Consider the following 7,013-nt stretch of genomic DNA (forward strand, 5'->3'; position numbering starts at 1 on the left):
GGAGGCGCATTATATGAGTAAATAATCAGTTTTCTCTTCAGCAAAAATGACAACTATTTTTGTGTATGACTAATTTATTTTTATTATTGTAAAAATACAATAAACTGGTTTTAAAATGTCAGCTTTGTTAACACGTCTGTGCTTTCTCGGGCCTTATTCCATTTCTACTCACGTTGCTTCGCACAGCCCTCTAAAAAGAAGAGCTGAGCCCTTTAGAGATCGGTTGATCTGTGGGACTTTGGCTCTGGGGGCGCCTGGACCCCTAAGAGGACAGGGAGTGCAGGACATCAGCCTGCTGGTACCCTGGTCCTCAACCTTGGCTGAGGAGCTTAAGATAAAACATTCAGGCATGTGCACTTCTAGAGGATTTCATTTTTGTTTTGTTTTGTTTTACAGGATTGCACTTTTACAGGTATTTCTTTAAACCTCCCCCAGGAGGCAGAAAGTGTTGGGACCCACTGTGCTGATTCGTGCGGCTCCATCTCTCAACTGGAATACAACTTCTTCCAACTCTCCTCGGGCTGACTTTACCTTGGGCTTGAGCTTAGCAGAGTGTTTGACAAAATCTTTCAGGTTATCTTGATGCCTAATAACGTGAAATATGACTTAGGTCATAAAGCCCATTGAAAGTCACCCTGGACGAGAGAGTCTCTAGTAGAGTGCCTACAGGCTCTGTCCTTGACACTGGCTGCTCTGCAGCAGCAGCATCAGTAACTCTCAGAAAATTATTATTGTGCCTTAGATGTGCTTCCCATCCCTCCCATCCACATTTCCTGCCTGAAAAATCTTCATTTACTCTTTTTTTTTTTTTTTTTTTGCGGTACGCGGGCCTCTCACTGCCGTGGCCTCTCCCGTTGTGGAGCACAGGCTCTGGACGCGCAGGCTCAGCGGCCATGGCTCACGGGCCTAGCCGCTCCGCGGCATGTGGGATCTTCCCGGACCGGGGCACGAACCCGTGTCCCCTGCATCAGCAGGCGGACTCTCAAACACTGCACCACCAGGGAAGCCCTACTCTTTTTTTTATTGCGGTAAAATTCACTTAACAAAATTCACTGTTTTAATCATTTTAAAGTGTGAACCTGCATCAGTCTCTCCGGCCGCCGGGCTCCACTGCTTCTCCGCTGTCCACTTCAGCGTCCTGCCGCCCTCCTGTCTTCTGCATGCCCGGTCCGTCCCCCAGTGGCACTAACGTGGTCTCAGGGCGCTCTCCCAGCAGAGCAGTGGCCGCCGGGGCGGCGAGATCCATAGTCTGGCAGAGGAAAACCGCCAGCTGCGGAGAGGAGCGCAGGCCGCACTACCCGAGCCGGCACCGGGGGGATGTGGCGATTCTAAACAGAGGATTCACCGGGGCTCAAAGTTGGCCCGGTTCCAGTATTGGTTATGACTCTTCTGTTCGTCGCTTCTGTATTTATGTTGCACATTTGGGGCAAGTACACTCGTTCATAGATTCAGCTACATCCATCTATCTGTCATCTGAAGAAGAAAGGAAAAAACCCCAGCATATCTTGGACCAAAAGCATGGTGATTTTCTGTTCATGAGAAAGAAAGTTTTCTGTAAGCTAACTGTTTTACAGGGAACTTAATGAGAATTGATTTTAAGGAATCAATTTTTTTTCTATGGTTCATAAACTTTTTAATTCATAAAAAAGTGTGAAATTCAGTGGTATTTAGTACACTGTTGTGCAACCATTGCCAGAACATTTTATTTATTCTGGCATTTATCCAAATTCCATTTATTCTTCAACACCCAAATCAGAAGTCTACCATGTGCCAGACACTGTGCTGAGAACCCTCACATCTGCTGTCTTAAATCTTCACAGCAGACCTAGGGAGTTGGAATGTTGTCCCCTTCTAGAAATGAGAACATTGAGACTCAGAGAGGTTTCGTGTCCAGCTAACTCTTGGTGACACTAGGATTCTACTGTCGGCTTCCCCTAGAGGCCGGCCTGTGTCTTTCCCATGTCCATCTCCCCAGGGCCTGGCGTGTCACATGGTCTCAGCATATATTAGTTCCAGTCTCTCCACATTGATTCCAATCAATGACATTAATTGCCCAAGGACTGGATGGGTGCTTGGCTGTTGATAAGAAAGTGCAGTGCTGTTTAGTTTACCCATGCTCAGTATGACAGTGTGAGCAGAGGCTGCATTTGAAGATGTACAGCTGCCCCTGAGAGGGAGGTCAAAAGCCCCTGTTCAGGGGTCAGACCCAAGCTGGACCCCTCGGTCTCCAGTTCTGGGACCGACACGTTGTATTTAGTCAATTGGCCACCAGGAAAGAGCCCAGAGGATCAGGATGGTGCCTGGGATGGGGACCAGGATGGGGGAGGGAGGATCTGGACGGGTAACTGTCTTCAGCTATCTCCAGGCATCTCTAGGGACAGACAACAAGATCTACCTCCAGCAGATCAGAAAGAGAAGGGCCTGCGAGTCAGACTTGGTTCAAAATAACACGTTCCTGTAATAGACTCAGCGACAGTGACCCTCAAAAAAAGAGTGATCAACGATATTGCTTATATGCAGAATGTTAAAAAAAAATGATACAAATGAACTTATTTACACAACAGAAACAGAGACTTAGAGAATGAATTTATGGTCACCAGGGGGGAAGGGTGGGGGGAGGGATAGTTAGGGAGTTTGGGATTGACATGTACACACTGCTATGTTTAAAATGGATAACCAACAAGGACCTATGTTAAAATTTTTTTAATTAAATAAATGAGTAAATAAGTAAGAGTGATCAGGAACATTTGGGCAGAGAGAAAATTTGAACATGGCCTGTACTTAAGATGACACAACTGAATCCACGTAAAACTTCTTGGATGTGAAGGTGGTGTTTGGTCGGGCAGGAGTACACACTGTGGCAGTCCTAGGGATGAAGGTCACAAGGTCTGCAATTTACTTTCACGTGGGTCATCAGTAAAATTGTGTGTGTGTGCACGTGTATGTGGAGAGAGAGAAAGAATACGTGCAAATAAGGTAAAATGCACTTTGCTGAATATTAGTGAAGGGTATGTAGTATTCGTTATATTATTCTTCTCTGAGGTTTGAGATTTTCTAAAGTAAAAAGTTGGAGAGAATAAAGTACAAAAAGAGGACAGGGGAAGGGAAACTAATATTTTTGGCAGCAGCCAGAGCCAGTCCTGGGTGAAGCTTATCGTTACTGAGGCTGGGAAACCCTAACTTATTGAGCACCTACTATGTGCCAGGTGTCCTCTAGGTCCTTTTACATCATTTAATCTTCAAGATAACACCTTCGAAGCAAACACTTCATTTTGTGGCCATTTTATGGATAAATAAATTGAGATGCAAAGAGAATATAGCTGGGAAAACCAGGTCTCAGCCAGATGAGGAAATATTTTGATCACACAGGTCCTAAGTGGCTGAGGAAGTCGAACACATATCTGTCTGGTCTCAAAGAGTGTGCTTGTTCCTCTGCGTGGCACTGCCTCTCCCGAAGAACTGCATAAACCCATGTGCAAGACAAAAACTCCCTTGAAAACTAACTTAACCCAGAACTTACTCCTTGAGCACGTAATACACATTACAGCAGATGTTGTTGTTGATTATTGTGGCTTCACAAAGATTCTCATGCTCGGGGTGGAGTGCCCGACAACAGTGGGCAGCACACTTCTATGATATGTACACACACACAGACACACAGACACATACAGAAACACAGAAACACACACAGACACACACAGAAAGACACACAAAGATACACACAGAGACACACACAGACACACACATACAGACAGACACACAGAGACACACAAAGACACACAGACAGACACACACGCAGACACACACATGCACACACACACACACCACTGCCTCCAGAGAAAATGCTTCAAGGAGACGCCTCTACTTCTCTGTCCTGTTTTCACATGTGGATTCCAAAAATGTGTTCTTCAGAGGCCAGAGTCAACCCTGTTTGGAGGCTGGCCAGGTGGGAGGGGGAACAAGAGCAGTGGGACCCAAAGGATCAAATGTGCTTGAACTTGATACCAGTATCAGCCTCTGCCTCGCTCTACCGGTCAAAGCCAATCACAGGGAAGGGAAATACGCAGATCCCTCCGCCTGCTCCTGCCCTCGGAGCTCTGTCTCCTCAGATCCCAGGCATTCTCCCTCGGGATTCACTGTGCATCACCAGGCTTTGAGCCTCCCCAGTTGTGACAACCGTTCACGCACTCGCTCCTGATGCTCTACTAGCACTGAATACGCAGTAGCGCAGCCGGAAGACTGCCCTCGGAGCTTACATTCTAAACAAGGATGTAGACAACTCGTGTGTGCCCGGCACGTCAGGCGGTGGTGTGTGTTGGGGCAAACAGCCGAGCTGAGAAGGTGGAGGGGCAGCGGTGGAGACAGGCAGGGGTGCGACTTTAAATAGGATGGTTGGGGCGTGGGAGAAGCTGGCCACGTGGATAGCTGGGTAAGGGTGCCGGGCGAGGAAGCTGCCGGAGTCGAGCCCCCATGGCGCACACAGGGTATTCAGGAACACTGGGGGAGCGGGGCAGCGCGGGAGGAGATGAGGTCAGACCCTGGGAGCCAGGGACAGGCTGTGCTTTCACCGTGAGACAGAGGAGAGGCCAGCTGGGGATCTGGGCAGAGGGGTGACAGGATCCGAGTAAGGCCAGCAGCCGGACATGAGCTGCCATTTCTGCCCTTGCAGGAGCTGTGCCCCAGACAGGTATTTTCCTGGGTTAAACCATGAACCTTGGAGGCAAGCTGAGAAATACCATCTCAATGAAAATGTTGATTTATGAAACTCCACTCAGTACAATGTAACAAGAGCCATAAAGCTCTTCAGCTTTCACTTAATAATTCCATGCCTGGGAATTCATCCTGAGGAGAGAATTTAATAAAACAGTGTTTTCCCAGAGTGTCTTCAATAGCAAGTTTTTTCATTTTGTGCTTTCATGTTAATAATAATCTTTTTTAAATTGGCATGAACATGTCATTGTAAGAGCTGTGTGACTGTAATGAGATTGGACATTCACCTATGCTTAGAAATTTTGCTTTATCTTCACCTTTTAAAAATTATAAATAGCACTGTCATTAAAATAATTGTGCATTAAAAATATATAGGCATGGAGCTTCCCTGGTGGTGCAGTGGTTAAGAATCTGCCTGCCAATGCAGGGGACACGGGTTCCAGCCCTGGTCCGGGAAGATCCCACATGCCGCAGAGCCACTAAGCCCGTGCGCCACAACTACTGAGCCTGAGCTCTAGAGCCCACGAGCCATAACTACTGAACCCACGCCCCACAACTACTGAAGCCCACGTGCCTACAGCCCATGCTCTGCAACAAAAGAAGCCACTGCAACGAGAAGCCCACACACTGCAGCGAAGAGTAGCCCCCGCTCGCCACAACTAGAGAAGGCCCGCGTGCAGCAAGAAAGACCTAACACAGACCAAAAAAATAAATAAATAAATAAATAAATAAATATATATATATATATATATATATATATATATATATATATAGGCATGAACCTATACACCACGTCTAGTTGACCACCTTACGGCCCAACAAGGCCTTTGTTTCCAGCCCTGGAACCAGGTAGTGTTACATTAATTGTCATGGGCGAGCTAATACGTGAAGAATGGAGTTGAATTTAGCAGTAAAAGGTTTATTCATGCCAAGCAAAGGCCAAATTATGTCACAGGCTTGCTGTTTGAAGCAAGGATCCACAGTAGGGTGGGTAGGCAAGAGTGGTGAGTTACTTGTCATTAATGCCAAACCCAAAAGAATTTCCACCATGCATTTCCACCATGCATCCATGTTGTGAGTGTCAACTGAGTTTCAACAAAGCATTATCTATCTTATCAGTGATGTTGCCTTTAATTCTGTTTGTTCTGAAATAGTGTTTTTACTTAATTGGCAATTTCATTTTGATTATGTAGTTCTGTAAGAGTTATAATCCCTCTACTTAGATTCATTTTTGTAACATTGTAATTAAGTATTATTTAATTCAGCATCCCATGTGAGTGAAACAATTATTTTCCTTTACAAGTTGTCTGAACGTCACTCAGGCATGAGCAACACTGGAATAACCAGCAGCTTGAAGCATCAGACAAATGAAAACAGCTGTTCCAATGCTGATCCACTGATCACCTACTCAGGAAGGGCTGGCTGCTCCTTGGCTGCAGGAAGGGCCTGGGAGAGCTATCAAGGTATCATTACCTGCCCCAGCCTATTCATGAAGGTCCCCAGGTCACCAGGGCTTCTCTACAAGCAGGCCCTGACAGATTGGTCCAGCAAGGATTCAGGAACATTCAGTTCATTTATGCTGGTGGGACCACACTCTGGGGGAAACAACAGGCAGGTCTGGGTCCAGAAAGTTCTCCAGCTTCCAGGCTCAGGGCACCCACCCTTTATCATCACTCAGGCTCTCTCCCAGGTGATCTCAGTCATCATCTTCTAGGCAACCTCCTCCCACCACCTTTCCATCTTCCCTGCTCTCCCAGCAGCAAGAAGTTAACATCCCAGTCTCTTTTGCTCCATCCTGCCTCCATGCCAAATGTCTGCTGAGTGAGACGTCCTCTGGGACCACATGTGTTTGCCTAAACCTGTTGCTTTCATACTTTCTTTTCCTACCCGTAAAGTATAATGTGACAAAGATTCTCAAGTCATAATTCAGTAAATGTCCTTCCAGCTCAATGCTCCCCAAACCCTGGTAATCTGGGGCTTGAGGCAATCACCTCTAAAATACAGAAAAGCTGAATTCTAGCCAAAAACTAGAGACCGCTCTAACCATTTTGGCAAATCATGTCAACAGCCCTTACGGGAATAGGAAATCCTCCTCATAGAAGAACATATCTTTTAATGCCAACCTGGCATTCACCGATGCAATTCAACAAATTCAACATCCATTCCATTCAGCATCCATTTCCTGGATATTTATGATATGTCAGGAGCTCCAATATCTCAGAACAAAACCTTGCAGAGACTCTTGTCATGGGGCGAGGGAGACTCCAAAGAGCGATACTCTTTGATGTTTTGGTAGAAAAACA

At 46.3% G+C, this 7,013-nt stretch overlaps 1 pseudogene across 1 annotated transcript; it reads left to right on the plus strand.

Moving 5' to 3' along the window:
• The first annotated feature begins 1,160 nt into the window (after positions 1-1,160).
• LOC308614647 (protein transport protein Sec61 subunit beta-like) lies at positions 1,161-1,535 on the plus strand (annotated as a pseudogene). Its single transcript has one exon. The product of its transcript is annotated as a protein transport protein Sec61 subunit beta-like (transcript).
• Positions 1,536-7,013: the final 5,478 nt, after the last annotated feature.

Source organism: Mesoplodon bidens (assembly GCF_964165515.1).
Source record: "Mesoplodon bidens genome assembly, chromosome: 3".
Taxonomy (NCBI): Eukaryota; Metazoa; Chordata; class Mammalia; order Artiodactyla; family Ziphiidae; genus Mesoplodon; species Mesoplodon bidens.